Genomic DNA, 17,122 nt, shown 5'->3' with positions numbered 1-17,122 from the left:
GTGTTTTCTGTCAACGGCAGACTTTCTGCAAAAGCCTTTCATTTCTTGTTCTGCACCAAAACAAACAATGAAACAAGTCCTTTACTAACCCCTAACCTTAGTAATGAGGTTATTACTGAGTTAACCCTTAAACTCTCCAAAAGACTCATTGATGACGCGACTGTAACTCTAGTGGCTGATATTCTGTAATCCAGCCTTTGGGGTATCTGTAACCTTGCCCTCATACGAAAATAAGTGTAAAGTATGCTGGCTTCAGAATTAAACTAACACAAGATGCAGATTGGCCTGCCAACACAACAGGGAGAACGTTACCATGTCAATAAACTTGGCCCTTTTCCCATGAATTTGTTTGTCTAAAAATAAGGAACAGGCATCTGCAATAAACACTTTTTTGCATTGCTGTGATTGAAACCCAACACAATACCAGACCACTCAACATAAGGAACAAGACACGCCAACTCGCCACAACAAACCCTGATCCAGACGCAGAAAGAGTCTGACCCAGGAGGACTACAAGCCTGAACACTGTACTTGGGACGACTCACAGTTTCCATTGAACAGTCAGTAAATAAAGTAACATGTACAAATGGACCCCTTTTGACCCATTTCCTGATTAATAAGATACTGTACTCCAGTGGAGGCTGGTGACTTGAAGAATTGAGGAGGATGGGAGAACCACGGTATAGGTGTGGAATGCACGAGAGACCATAAAGTGTGTTTCAAAAATCATCAAAGACTAATTATTTTAACCTATGGCATTTAACAAAGACATTTATAGTACAATATTATGGGGAAGGGGAATGAGAGGGCTACTTACACAGTGTTGGAAAAGGATCACAGCAGTGATTGAATGAGGTTATGTGGCATGAATTGAGGTGTTCAGAGGCTTGACCAATGCAGGACAGAATTTTACTGGGAAGACACAAAACAATAACACAAGACACTACACAGTTAGACAAAAGAGCTAAGAATTAGTTAGTCCAAGCAAGGAGTAAAATCTTTGATGTGTAATAATGTGATAGACTATACATTCAGTAATGAGAGAAAATTGATAGGGGTACTCGCAGTGCTTGAAAGGAAAACATTAAATGTGCCAGTGGATGAGCGGGCACATGAGACGTTGTGGCTTCAGTTAATGTCAGGAGAAAGTTGACAAAGGTAGTGGAGTGGAGTAGTCATCACCTCTTAATCAGGGAACAGGAGGGGACTTGGCTGTAAATACAAATAGCAGATACATTCCATTACAGCTGCGCCATCGTAGGTTTAGACAACGAGTTTCTCTATGAAGTTAAACTCAGACATCTCAAAATTCATAAAGTCAAACACAGACTGTGCATCTCGCCCACTTGACACATCAAAGTAGCCCAAGAAACATTCCTAAATAAAGCCCTGATCATCCACATACCTGACGAGAACTGACAACTGCAAGCAGACTGGTGGCACCATAGGCCCCAGAGTGGTGGGGCAATTTTTACCCCTTGTGGCCTGGAGTTTTTCCTTATATGTTAACCTAACTAGGAAAACTCTGGACCCTATAAGGTATGACAGTGATTAATCAGTTCTAAAAAGGTGTTATATCGGCTATGATGGGACCAGTTTTTCCTAATCATATATTTTTTTATATTTGTTCATGTAAATGATATTTAGACTAGATTAGGAGGGGGATTTCCTCTACCCAGATACATAGACAGCAACGGATAGATAATAGAACTCACAGGGCTGAGCTTGCTTTATGCATGTTTGCATCATGCAAGCATATGCAACTGTAAGCCTTATAAAAATAATTACATCTGCCATCTCTATTATGTCGATTGATTAATTCCAGGTAATTATTTTGGATTAAAAACGCATAGGCAGCCTAGCCAGCCCGTTTTTGAATATAATCTCAATTTGATCACATTCACATTTTCTCCTGACACACAAATGGACTATATGTTCAGATGTTCAGCATGTAAAGCATCGTAACATGCAATTACAGGCGGCTGATGAAAGGCTCCCTGTCAACCAGCTATACATTTGATACCAGTTGACATTGATTGCTCTCACCTTTTCATCCTTCATGAATCTGATCTCAGGCAGAGGTCAACCCTCACTTTTAATTCACACCTTTTCCGTGTACCCCAGAGAATGAAAGGGGTTCTTCAACAAAAACTCCACCACATTTTCAGCAGCGTTGGCCATTCTACCATTCTGGCGGAGAAAACTGCACACTGGCGCTGGTAGCTAGCTAGCTACTGAAGTTAGCAAGGCAAATTTTAATGAATTGCACTAACTGAACACAAAAATAAAGTTCTAAACCCAAGAAAACTATTTATAATATACATCTCCTGTAATTTGAAAAAACTAATTTGAATTGAATAACGTCCCAAAAATGCTCAACTATCACTCTTCACTCTTAATCTCTATCCAACAATGTCACCAACCTTCTCAACATAGAACCCCCATAATGCTCTGTGGCACAATCCCGATACAACACACTAGGATGATCCTACATCTATGATCGGATGGACAACATGTCAGTTCATACTGCAAAAGCTTTGATTGGTTGGAGGACGTCCTCCGGGAAGTAGTCATAATTACCATGTATGTCTATGGAAGGGGGTGAGACCTGCTAGCCTCCTAGGTTTTGTATTGAAGTCAATGTAGCCAGAGGAGGACGGAAGCTAGCTGTCCTCTGGCTACACCTTGGTGCTAGCCCAGACAGTGCTGTTGAAGTTACAGTAGACCATTGTAAAACAGTATATTTTAACCAATTATTTGGTGACATATGAATATATTTAGTATAGTTTTAAAAAGGATAACTTTTTTAATTTTTCACTATAAAAACAAATATGAAATTTCACTGAGGAGGATGGTCCTCCCCTTCCTCCTCTGAGGAGCCTCCACTGCTGTACTCACACGTTTTGGGATACCTCGCTATCACTCCCAAGAGCTCCAGCTATTTATTTTGTTGTTCAGTACCCTCTGTCCCTCTTTAAAAAACTAGGCCAGCTCCCCCTCAGGAGCAATCTGAGCTACTAGGGGGGAAGAGAAAAAGCTGGCCCACCACCCTGTGAGTATCATGTGAAGCATCCAGAAATATCCTAGATGGCTGGAGCAGAAGCCCAGGCTCAGAAACCTCCACTGACAGAGGTGGGGCGAAGACTTAGTGGAGGAGAGCGAGACTAACCAGAGAGGAAAACTTTTTCTTGCCTTTGGAAAACTAAGAACTACAGGGAAAGGTAAGACATATTTTCATTTATGTTGTTATTTGGAAATAGCATGAGGAAAAATTAGGGAATGTGTCCTTTTAAAGTAAGCTGTATAATCAAAAAAATGACTTTTTGTAATTAGGGTGAAATACCGCTTTAATCATGGTCTCTAGACAATAGATACAGTGGCAGGCTTGGCCACCCCTGAAGTACTGTAGGTGCTTAGGAATGGTCCAACATGGTGGACATAATGCATAAAACATACTGCGTAACTGATACACTGTATGCTCTCCTTTTTCTCTCCAGATCCAGCATGGCAGTTACCAGCATGTCCAGGCCTGGCTCCACAACCAACCTAGACTCAGATGTTACATAGTAAATGTAAATCTGTCTCTCTCCGTTTAGTCATTACAAAGTAGCTATAGCCAATATGACATATGGGCAACAATTGCCAGTCACGGTATGTTCAAGAAAATATTATTATAGGGCTCTAGGAAGAACATGTGTCACTATACAGACATCTCCATCAATTTAAATATAGAGTGGCGTCCAGAATGATTGGCACCCTCGATAAAGATGTTCAAAAAAGACTGTATAAAATATATAAGAATACTGAGCTATATTGTATGCTAAATTTTTTGGAGGAAATTATCTTATTTTATACTCATACAATTGCTTAGAGAAAGATATTTTGTTTAACAAGCAATACTTTTTTTCAGAAAATTGTTGGCACCCCTGTTTTCAGTATATTACATGCGACGATAACGGCAGTGTCTTTTTCGAAAATGTTGTATGAGATTGGAGAACACATTGGGAAGGATCTTAGACCATTCCTTCATACAGAATCTTTCCAGGTCCTTCATATCCTTCGTCTGCGCTTATGAACTGCCCTCTTCAATTCAAACCACAGGTTTTCAGTGGGGTTAAAGTCTACTGATCCTGGGTTGAGGGCATCATGAACTTCACCCTGTACCAGGACATTTTAGCCCAGAACCTGGTTGCCTCTGTCAAGAGGCTGAAACTTGGGCGCAAGTGGATCTTCCAGAAAGACAATAACCCCAAGCACGTATAAAAATCCAAAGAAATTGTTAATTGACCACAAAATCTAAATTTTCCACTGTCCATCTCAGTCTCTGGACTTGAACCCCAATGAAAACCTGTGGTTTGAATTATTACATATTACCTTTATTCTGCATTGTTGGGAAACAGCTCACAAGTTAAGCATTTCATTGTACTGTTTTAAACCTGATGTATGGAGTGCACGTAACAATACTACTTTGAAACGTGAATGACTCATGTCTCATGTGCAAACTAATGACTTTACTTGTGCAGAGTTAACACCTGCTAAGCTAACGTGACAAATACATTTACTCACTAATACTGTTAGCTGGCAAACCGAGACGCCCAGAGTATTGGTTTTGATATGCAACACTTGGTTAACAGGCTGGCCACGTGCAAAAAACCTGTCCCATAGCATCTCACAGCACTGGCCTCTTACCCAACAGGCATTTTGGGAATAGATCCAAGTAACACGGTCTGAAGTTCACATGTCACCAAGGAGGAAAATAACACCACTGACGAAAACAATTCTCCGTGCTGAGTTGGATGTACGGTTGGAAGCTCCAAAAAGTTAGCTAGGTCAGGTTGTAGTACTGGCAGAACAATTGCTACAAGTGTAAAACACGGCGCTCTAGCATCTCCTAGCGATAGTTTGTGTCATGGTCCCCTGGAGGTTTTTTGTCTATGGTCCCCTGGAGGTTTTTTGTCTAGTTCCCGGTTTGTTAGGGGGACGTCTCCAAGGGCATTTATAGGACGTTCTTTCAGCGTTCTGTGCTGGTCCCCTCTGGGTTTTTGTCTAATTCCCAGCATTGAGGACAGGGTCAGGAGATTATTAAGACATCGGCTGGGCATTCAGTGTATAAGTCGTCAGGACATCGTCTTCTGGTCAAAGAGAAACGATCTCCTCCACCCCCCAAAAAATTTGACCCACCTACCCGGGCATGCTCACCCTCGTTTCATTACACATCACCCCTTGTTACTGTTTCAGAGCCCATCAAGGACCTGATTGGTGAACCACTGATCCATTCATAGCTTTGGCTGTTGACAAGGTTAGGGACTACCACACGCAGTGCTTTTAATATACAGTGTTTTCAACTTACATATTTTAAATACATAATTGCATTGTGCATGTTAATTTATCGTAATTATTATTCAATGTGTTCTCACCTGGAATTTAAACTCACAACCTCGTGGTTCACAGATTTCCAATCTTCCTGTTACGCCACCGTGTCTGTGTCAACACCAGCTTTCACCTGTATTGTTACACTTTGCACTTCGAAGTAAATCTCAGATCTGTTAAAAATACACGGAAGAAAAACAAGTTTATTTTTATAGTGATTCAGGAGTAACATTAAAAAACATTAGATAGCTAACTATACAGTATATTGAAAAGCCTCAAATTGCTGAAACAAGTCAATCAAATCACTGATGAGAGATTAGTCAGATTAAAACTTCTTTGGGATCGGTGTCCCTTCCATGGGACGGTTGAGCTAACGTAGGCTAATGCAATTAGCATGAGTTTGTAAGTAACAAGAACATTTCCCAGGACATAGACATATCTGATATAGGCAGAAAGCTTAAATTCTTGTTCATCTAACTACACTGTCCAATTTACAGTAGCTATTACAGTGAAATAATACTATGCTATTGTTTGAGGAGTGTGCACACTTTTGCACACTTTTGTACAAAAGTTATTAATAAACAAATTAGGCACATTTGGGCAGTCTTGATACAACATTTTGAACAGAAATGCAATGGTTCATTGGATCAGTCCAAAACTTTGCACATACATTGCTGCCATCTAGTGGCCCAAATCTAAATCGGACCTGTGCTGGAATAATACATTATGTTCTTTCTCTTGCAAAACAAAGATGATAATACAAAAAGCAAAAGGTTTATTTTTTTGTATTATCTTTCACCAGAACTGTTGTGTTATACTCTCCTACATTCCTTTCACATTTCCACAAACTTCAAAGTGTTTCATTTCAAATGGTACAAAGAATATGCATATCCTTGCTTCAGGGCCTGAGCTACAGGCAGCTAGATTTGGGTATGTGATTTTAAGCAGATATTGAAAAAAGGGGGCGTATCCTTAAGAGATTTTAACTGATAACTGAAATAGCAGTGCACTCTTTTGCTAAGTGCAGATATGTGTTATAGGTAATACATGTGTAGGGGACTTATGAAGAATGCTATACACTTTGTATGTAGAAAGATCTGTACACTCCATTCCAGAGGTTGTGAATTCAAATTCCAGGTGGAGTCATATCGAAGTCTGTACTATAGAAATGAAAATGTCAAATGTAATCATATTGTCATTGATTAAAGTTGTGCACTATTTTAGCTAAGCAGCATCCTACTTACCTTGAAAACACCCATCCCATTTGATGACTTTACTTATAAAACAAATGTCCTGAGAACGTCTTGAAGATGTCCTCACATGGTCCTCAACGACATCCTAGTAACTTTCAGAGAACTACAAAAATGTTCCCCCAGAGTACATTCCCTTGGGACGATCATGCAACGTACTAATGACTAGTAAAATAAAAAGTCCTGAACATCCTAAAAAAAGTATTGACATGGTCATCAGTGATGTCCTGGTAACTTACAGGGAACTACACGAAGGTCCCCCATGGGACCATCATGAAACATCCCCTTGTGGTCATTGAATGTTCCATGGATAACTTCCAATCAGAACCAATTAGGAACCTATTCCTAATGGTCTCTAATGGACATCAAAATACCTTATTATAACATTATACTGCAACCAAACCGGGACCTGTACTGAATGTCCCGAGGTTAACCTCATGTTTTAATGTTCCTAGAACGTTCTCAGAACATCAGGGTGATGGGAACGTTGCCTAAAGTCCTTAGGATGGCCCCTGTTTGCTGGGAACTTACTATGCATGTCTCAAGCCTACCCCTTAGATAAGATTTCAGAGGAACACTAGAGAGGAGATCTGAACTAGGATTGTGATAGTGGACAGATCTTTTACTTTAGTGACTGACACAGAGCTTTCCATAGTACGCATGTCAGTAATGAAAATTTATTAAGAAATCCAATAGTCAACTGAGTATATCTCACTGCTCCTGTAGCAGGAGAAGGAAATGTGATGAAAGGAAGAAATGTGACAAGGCTGTGGAGACTCATTTTGTCACAGGCAATGGAAAGCACATGCTGGCATATCACAGGAGCGATGGCTCCTTTCAGTACATGACGGAAACAGAGGATCTCCTTTCACAAAGGGAGTTTTAACAACACATCTGGCCATAAACCATAAAACCTAACAGATGTGTATATTTCGTTTAATCAATTATCCATAACTCAATGACACCAAACTAAAACAAGGCAATAGTAAACATGTCTTCCCCCACAAATGATGCAGAGCCTCACTTTGGACCAATCAGTGACAATTATTCAAACGTATGCTGTGTTGATTAATGAGAGAGAAAAACTTGATAGCTCACAATGGACGCGATGTCAGAGAACCAACTCCACTGCTTGATAGGGAGATGCATTACAGGAGAAAAGCAAAGACAACAAACTTCATGGCGTATGGGGAAATGTATTTATTTCACAGGCAGATATGTAATCAGAGCGAAATAGTGTTTATACTTTTTGGGTCCAAATCTCAATATCTGTTATCAAAAATGTAGCTGCAACCAGCAATTCCAAGGGCCAAGCACGCTATAGACATATTTAAGCCACCATGTGATCAATTGGAGTGACCTTGGAGTGACCTATCATTGTTCAAAGTTTTGTGACAAAAGTTCAGGTAGCTTTTTAAAATAATATTTTTGTAATATACACTACCGTTCAAAAGTTTGGGGTCACTTAGAAATGTCCTGTATTAGAAAGAAAATCACATTTTTTGTCCATTAAAATAACATCAAATTGATCAGAAATACATTGTAGACATTGTTAATGTTGTAAATTACTATTGTAGCTGGAAACGGCTGATTTGTTATGGAATATCTACATAGGCGTATCAGCAACCATCACTCCTGTGTTCCAATGACATGTTGTGTTAGCTAATCCAAGTTTATCATTTTAAAAGGTTAATTGATCATTAGAAAAGCCTTTTACAATTGTTAGCACAACTAAAAACTGTTGTCGTGATTAAAGAAGCAATAGAACTGGCCTTCTTTAGACTAGTTGAGTATCTGGAGCATCAGCATTTGTGGGTTCGATTACAGGCTCAAAATGTCCAGAAACAAATAACTTTCTTCTGAAACAGTCAGTCCCATTCTTGTTCTGAGAAATGAAGGAGATTCCATGCTAGAAATTTCCTAGAAACAGAACATCTCGTACAACGCTGTGTACTACTCCCTTCACAGAACAGCGCAAACTGGCACTAACCAGAATAGAAAGAGGAGTGGGAGGCTCCGGTGCACAACTGAGTAAGAGGACAAGTATATTAGAGTGTCTAGTTTGAGAAACAGACGTCTCATAAGTCCTCAACAGGCAGCTTCATTAAATATTACCTGCAAAACACCAGTCTCAACGTCAACAGTGTAGAGGCGACTCCGGGATGCTGGCCTTCTAGACAGAGTTGCAAAGAAAAAGCCATATCTCAGACTGGCCAATAAAAAGAAAATATTAAGATGGGCAAAAGAACACCGACACTGGACAGAGGAACTCTGCCTAGTAGGCCAGCATCCCAGAGTCGCCTCTTCACTGTAATAAAATTAATTAAAAATGGCTGAAATGTTTTGAGTCTGTAAGTATTCAACCCCTTTGTTATGGCATGCCTACTGTAAATACGTTGTATGGACTCGTTCTGTGTGCAATAATAGTGGCTAACATGATTTTTGAATGATTATCCAATCTCTGAACCGCACGAATACAATTATCGGGAAGGTCCCTCAGTCAACTAGTGAATGGCAAGCCCAGATTCAACCACAAGGATCAGAGAGGTTTTCCAATGCTTCGCAACGAGGGACACTGATTGGTAGATGTGTGTAAAAAAAGAAGAAGACACTGAACATCCCTTTGAGAATGGTGACGTTATTAGTTTTTTGGATGGTCCCAGTCACTACAAAAATGTAGGCGCCCTTTCTTACTCAGTTGGATGCAAAACACTCAGGGATATCACCATGAGGCTTAAGGTGACAGAATTGAATGGCTGTGATGGGAGAAAACTGAGGATGGATCAACAACAATACTAACGTAAGTGAACCTAACTGAAAAGAAGGAATTCTGTACAGAATAAAAATATTCCATAACATGCATCCAGTTTGCAATAAAGTAATACTGAATTTTTTTGGGCGATAAATTATATTTTTTGTCATAAACACAAAGTTATATGTTTGGGGAAAATACAATACTGAGTACCACTCTTCATATTTTCAAGCATGGTGGTGGCTGCATCATGTTATGGGTATGCTTGTCATCGGCAAGGACAGGGGCATTTTTAGCATAAAAATAAATAGAATAGAGCTAAACTTAGCAAGATTACATTGAATGTTCCTGAGTGGCCTACAGTTTTGACTTAAATCGGCTTGAAAATCTATGGCAAGACTAGAAACAATGGCTGTCTAGCTATGATCAACGACCAACTTGAAAGAGATTGAAGAACTTTTTAAAGAATAATGCGCAAATATTGTACAATGCAGGTGTGCAAAGCCCTTAGAGGCTCACAGCAAAATACTAACAGCTGTAATCACTGCCAAAGGGGTCTCTAACATGTATTGACTCAGGGGGGTGAATACTAATCTAATCAAGATATATTAGTGTTCATTTTTCATAAGTTTTTAACAAATGTTAGAATTTGTCTTCAACTTTGATATTAGAGTATTTTGTTGACAAAACAATGACAAATCCATTTTAATCCCACTTTGAAACACAAAAAAGGGGTGTAAATACTTTCTGAAGGCACTATATGTACAAAATAGCATGACTGTAGCTCAAACGGGGCAGGAGATAAGCTTCTTCAAAGTTTAGTGGGGGACAAAGTCCAATTTTCAGAAAGTATAATGGGCAGAGCTTATAGGTCCTTATGGGAAACTTGTTTCTCATTAGGAGATGTGTTTACAAAATGTATTAATTAACTGCAGATAAAAAAAGGGAAAGGAGATACACTTGTTCAAACTTTGGAAGTTCAGATTATTACTATAGCGCCCTCCTTAGGCCAATCATTGTAATATTGTAAATGCCGGATCTCTATGGCAAGACTCATCATTCAGCAAAGTTTTGTCAAAATCGGGCCAGTGGTAACGTTTGTGCATTCGGAAAGTATTCAGACCCCTTGACTTTGTTGAAGCACCTTTGGCAGTGATTACATCCTCGAGTCTTGGGTATGACGCTACAAGCTTGGCACACCTGTATTTGTTAAGTTTCTCCCATTCTTCTCTGCAGATCCTCTCAAGCTCTGTCAGGTTGGGTGGGGTGTGGCTGGGCCACTCAAGGACATTCAGAGACTCGTCCCGATGTCACACCTGCGTTGTCTTGGCTGTGTGCTAAGGGTCATTGTCCTACTGTAAGGTGAACCTTCGCCACAGTCTGAAGTCCTGAGTGCTCTGGAGCAGGTTTTCATCAAGGATCTCTCTGTACTTTGCTCCGTTCATCTTTCCCCCGATCCTGACTTGTCTCCCAGTCCATGCTTCAGAAAAACATCCCCATAGCATGATGCTGCCACAAACATGCTTCACCGTAGGGATGGTGCCAGGTTTCCTCCAGACATGACACTTGGCATTCAGGCTAAAGATTTCAATCTTGGTTTCATCAGACCAGAAAATCTTGTTTGTCATGGTCTGGGAGTCTTTAGGTGCCTTTTGGCAAACTCCAAGCAGGCTGTCATGTGCTTTCTACTGAGGACTAGCTTCCGTCTGGCCACTCTACCATAAAGGCCTGATTGGTGGAGTGCTGCAAAGATGGTTGTCCATCTGAAAGGTACTCCCATCTCCACAGAGGAACTCTGGAGATCTGTCAGAGTGACCACCAGGTTCTTGTTCACCTCCCTGACCAAGGCCCTTCTTCCCTGATTGCTCAGTTTGGCCGGGCGGCCAGCTCTAGGAAGAGTCTTGGTGATTTGAAACTTTTTCCATTCAAGAATGATATGAAATATGTGACTCGTTTCAGGAAACTAGGCATGTGTCGCACATCACTACTTCACAGGAGAGCCATTTGAACATAAACTTTTTTTAAATCAAAATGCGTTTTTTGGCAGAAATGCCTTCTGGAACATGTGAACTTTAATGTGCCTTAATAACAATAAAATTGTTAAATTACAAGCCTAGTTTGTTTAGCCACGAAAAAAGTGGCCAACCTTCCCGCTAGCCATGATTGGCTGAGATAATGAGTGGGCTGGACATGCCGAGAGATGAGTTCGGATTGGTTGGCCATGTAGGATTCTTCTGTCAATAACATGCGCTTGTCAATATATGTAGGTAATCCTTTCTAACGTGTCTTTATTTATTTAAATTTTTTTCCCCCAATTTTCGTGGTATCCAATTGCTAGTAATTACTCTCTTGTCTCATCACTACAACTCCCGTTCGGGCTCAGGAGAGATGAAGGTCGAAAGCCATGCGTCCTCAGAAACACAACCCAACCAATCCGCACTGATTCTTAACACAGCGCGCCTCCAACCCGGAAGCCAGCCGCACCAATGTGTCAGAGGAAACACTGTGCACCTGGCTCACTTGGTTAGCGCGCACTGCGCCCGGCCCGCCACAGGAGTCGCTGGTGCGCAATCAGACAAGGATATCCCTACCGGCCAAACCCTCCCTAACCCGGACGACGCTAGGCCAATTGTGAGTCGCCGCACGGAACTCCCGGTCGCAGCCGGCTGCGACAGAGCCTGGGCGCGAACCCAGAGTGTCTGGTGGCGCAGCTAGCGCTGCGATGCAGTGCCCTAGACCACTGCGCCACCCGGGAGGCCCTAACGCGTCTTTTTTTGAAAGATATCACGTAGTATATGCATAAGTGTTGCTCTCCACTTTCTGGAGGACCGAGTTTTGAAATCAGTGGAATTATGGCAGCTAAGGAGATGGAGAAAATTAACAGACAGAAGACGGTTGTATAAAACATTTGTCTCCGGATTACATCTTCAAGCTAAGGGAAACCATGGCATCTGTGACAGAGAGGGAGAAGCGTCCATCCACGTATACAGGTAAGATAATCTAGCTGGCTACATTTTTACATATTGCACGTTTCTAATTTTGTCAGAAAGTCATTTTCATTTCAAGTTACTGTACTGTTAGCTAGCTGGCTCGCTAGCTAACGTTACGTGCATGATCTGTGTAGTTATATTATTCGTATCTCAGAACCATTTGCATTGCTATTTATAGCCTGGTTGGTTAGCTACCTGCAGATTCATGCAGGGTAGAAACGTTATGAGTTGGGATTATGGTTCATTGTTTAGCTAGCTAGCTACATGTCTATACAAAAGACTCCCTTATGCAAGTAACCATTTCATTAGAATGTTCATTATGTCACTGCGACAACTGTTGATAGACGTACAGTAGCTGGTAAATCCGCTCTGGCTATCTGCTACGATTTCAGAGCACTCTAACTGACGAATTTACGAACGCTCAACACCCATTGAATATGGCCGGTATCAGTAAACATTGACAAAAAGTTGTAATTAAATTGTTGCCAGCAGCACAGTTGCAGTCACCAACACTCTGGGTAACATAAAAACAGCCTAACCAGCTCTGCTAGTGCGAGTAAAAAGGTCAGATTTAGCTGTTCTCTCATTTCTGTCTGGAAGTAACTTGTAAGCTAGCCAATGTTAGCCAGTTAGCTTGGGTGCTTGACTGCTGTTGTTAGGTCAGAACTCTCGGATCAACCCTACTCCTCGGCCAGAGCGTCCAGTGTGCGCTCTGAACACTCCGAGAGCGAAACACTCTGAATTTATGAACAGACAATCTGAAAACGCTCTGAGTTTATGGATGCCCAGAGTGCACTCTGAGCACACTGGCACTCCAGATTAAATTTACGAAACCTCCCGTAGCATAAACCAGCCTTTAATCTTGAAATCTTTGGTTATTTAGTACATGGCCTCACATGTGAATCCTTAAAGAGATGAGTGGGGCTAAGGCTCTAGAGGGTTTGAACGATGCTGAATGGGTGTAGACAGACAATAGCTCTCCATTAGGTGTACCAGAAAATTCAAGGGGCATTTTCTCAGAAGTGAGTTTGTCAACTTTCAAAGCAGAATTACTTTCCCATATACTATTTTCTATCTCTGAGTCTCTACTTTTCTCCAATGTAAAAAAGCTCAACATAAGACTACTACGGTCTTGCTACATAAGATCGAATCGAGCTGGTCACTGACCTATGGTACTCAGTGATGTGTTGTGTTGGATTTGCACCAAACACAATGCTTTGTATTCAGGACAAAAAGTTAATTTCTTTGCCACATTTTTTTGCAGAATTTCTTAAGTACCTGGTTGCAAACAAGATGCATGTTTTAGAATATGTGTATTCTGTACAGCCTTCCTTCTTTTAACTCTGTCTTTTAGGTTAGTATTCTGGAGTAACTAAAATATTGTTAATCCATCGTCAGTTCTCATATAAGCACCATTAAACTTTGTAACTATTTTAAAATCACCATGGGCCTCATGGTGAAATTCCTGATCAGTTTCCTTCCTCTCTGGCAACTGAGTTAAGAAGGACGCCTTTATCCTTGTAGTGACTGGGTGTATTGATAATTAATCATTAGTAACTTCACCATGCTCAAAGAGATATTTAGCGACGGTTCTTTTTGTTTTTACACATTTACCAATCGGTGCCCTTCTTTGCGAGGCATTGAAAAACCTCCCTGGTATTTGTGGTTGAATCTGTGCTTGAAACTCACTACTCAATGGAGGGAACTTACAGATAATTTTATCTGTGGGATACAACAATGGGGTAGTTATTCAAAAATCATGTTAACCTGTCTGGCACCGGCGTTCCGCTAGCGGAACTCCTCCCACATTCCACTGAAAAGGCAGAGCGCGAAATTCAAAAGATATTTTTTAGAAATATTTAACTTTCACATATTAACAAGTCCAATACAGCAAATGAAAGATACACATCTTGTGAATCCAGTCAACATGTCCGATTTTTAAAATGTTTTACAGCGAAAACACCACATATATTTATGTTAGCTCACCACCAAATACAAAAAAGGACAGACATTTTTCACAGCACAGGTAGCATGCACAAAGCCAACCTAACTAACCAAGAACCAACCAAACTAACCAACAAACAACTTCATCAGATGACAGTCTTATAACATGTTATTCAATAAATCTATGTTTTCTTCGAAAAATTTGCATATTTGAGGTATAAATCATAGTTTACATTGCAGCTACAATCAGAAATTGCACCGAAAGCAGCCAGAATAATTACAGACACCAACGTCAAATACCTAAATACTCATCATAAAACATTTTTGAAAAATCGATGGTGTACAGCAAATTAAAGACAAACATCTTGTGAATCCAGCCAATATTTCCGATTTTTTAAGTGTTTTACAGCGAAAACACAATATAGCATTATATTAGCTTACTACAATAGCCTACCACACTACCACATTCATTCATCAAGGCACGTTAGCGATAGCAATAGGCACGTTAGCGATAGCGAATAAACCAGCAAGATATATAATTTTTGACTAACCTTGATAAGCTTCAGCAGATGACAGTCCTATAACATGAGGTTATACATACACTTATGTTTTGTTCGAAAATGTGCATATTTAGAGCTGAAATCAGTGGTTATACAATGTGCTAACGTAGCATCTTTTTCCCACAACGTCCGGATATTTTTCTGACACTTTTTCTGACACACATATTCTGACCAAATAACTATTCATAAACATAACAAAAAAATACATGTTGTATAGGAAATGATAGATACACTAGTTCTTAATGCAATCGCCGTGTTAGAATTCTAAAAATAACTTCATTACGACATCCAGCTTAGGTATAGCGAGAGAGTACCCAAAAGCTGGGCGCAAACGACTAGTACAACATGTTCGACAGATATATGAAATAGCATCATAAAATGGGTCCTACTTTTGCTGATCTTTCATCAGAATGTCTTTTGTCGGGAACAATCGTTGTTTGGTTTTAGAACGGCCTTTTTCCCTCTCGATTTAGCAAGCACACTTGCCAAGTGGCGCGAATCTCTCCATCGTCAACAAACTCAGAGAACGGAACACGGCAAAACTCCCGAAAAAATGTCAATAATCTGATTAAACAATATTTAAAAACATACTTTACGATGATATTGTCACATGTATCAAATAAAATCAAAGCCGGAGATATTAGTCGTCCATAACGACAGCTTATCAGAAGGCAAATCCAGGTCCCTTCTCGCGCTCTCCAGAAAACAGGAAACTGGTGACACGTCATGCCAAGAGCTATTATTCGAGCCCAGATCAAGTTACACACTCAATTTCTTCTCTCACTGCTTGTCGACATCTAGTGGAAGACGTATGAAGTGCATCTAAACGAATAAATATCAAGGACTTTAATAGGCAGGCCCTAGAAGAGAGCATCGATTTCAGATTTTCCACTTCCTATCAGGAAGTTTGCTGCAAAAGGAGTTCTGTTTTACTCACAGATATAATTCAAACGGTTTTAGAAACTAGAGAGTGTTTTCTATCCAATAGTAATAATAATATGCATATTGTCCGTGCAGGAATTGAGTACGAGGCCGTTTAAAATGGGCACGATTTTCCCCCAAAGTGAAAACTGTGAAGGACCTCGGCGTTACTCTTGACCCTGATCTCTCTTTTGACGAACATATCAAGACTGTTTCAAGGACAGCTTTTTTCCATCTACGTAACATTGCAAAAATCAGACATTTTCTGTCCAAAAATGATGCAGAAAAATTTATCCATGCATTTGTTACTTCTAGGTTAGACTACTGCAATGCTCTACTTTCCGGCTACCCGGATAAAGCACTAAATAAACTTCAGTTAGTGCTAAATACGGCTGCTAGAATCCTGACTACAACCAAGAAATTTGATCATATTACTCCAGGGCTAGCATCCCTACACTGGCTTCCTGTTAAGGCAAGGGCTGATTTCAAGGTTTTACTGTTAACCTATAAAGCGTTACATGGGCTTGCTCCTACCTATCTTTCCAAGTTGGTCCTGCCGTACATACCTACACGTACGCTACGGTCACAAGACGCAGGCCTCCTAATTGTCCCTAGAATTTCTAAGCAAACAGCTGGAGGCAGGGCTTTCTCCTATAGATCTCCATTTTTATGGAACGTTCTGCCTACCCATGTGAGAGACGCAGACTCGGTCTCAACCTTTAAGTCTTTACTGAAGACTTATCTCTTCAGTAGGTCATATGATTGAGTGTAGTCTGGCCCAGGAGTGTGAAGGTGAACGGAAAGGCTCTGGAGCAACGAACCGCCCTTGCTGTCTCTGCCTGGCCGGTTTCCCTCTCTCCACTCCACTCTCCACTCTAACCCTATTACAGGGGCTGAGTCACTGGCTTACTGGTGCTCTTTCATGCCGTCCCTAGGAGGGGTGCGTCACTTGAGTGGGTTGAGTTACTGACGTGATCTTCCTGTCTGGGTTGGCGCCCCCCCCTGGTTTGTGCCTTGGTGGAGATCTTTGTGGGCTATACTCGGCCTTGTCTCAGGATTGTAAGTTGGTGGTTGAAGATATCCCTCTAGTGGTGCAGGGGCTGTGCTTTGGCAAAGTGGGTGGGGTTATATCCTTCCTGTTTGGCCCTGTCCGGGGGTATCATTGGATGGGGCCACAGTGTCTCCTGACCCCTCCTGTCTCAGCCTCCAGTATTTATGCTGCAGTAGTTTATGTGTCGGGGGGCTAGGGTCAGTTGGTTATATCTGGAGTACTTCTCCTGTCTTATCCAGTGTCCTGTGTGAATTTAAGTATGCTCTCTCTAATTCTCTCCTTCT

The sequence above is a fragment of the Salvelinus fontinalis genome, chromosome 20, assembly GCF_029448725.1.
Source record: "Salvelinus fontinalis isolate EN_2023a chromosome 20, ASM2944872v1, whole genome shotgun sequence".
In the NCBI taxonomy this organism is placed as follows: Eukaryota; Metazoa; Chordata; class Actinopteri; order Salmoniformes; family Salmonidae; genus Salvelinus; species Salvelinus fontinalis.
The sequence above is the reverse complement of the archived record's forward strand: the minus strand, read 5'-3'. Positions refer to the sequence as shown.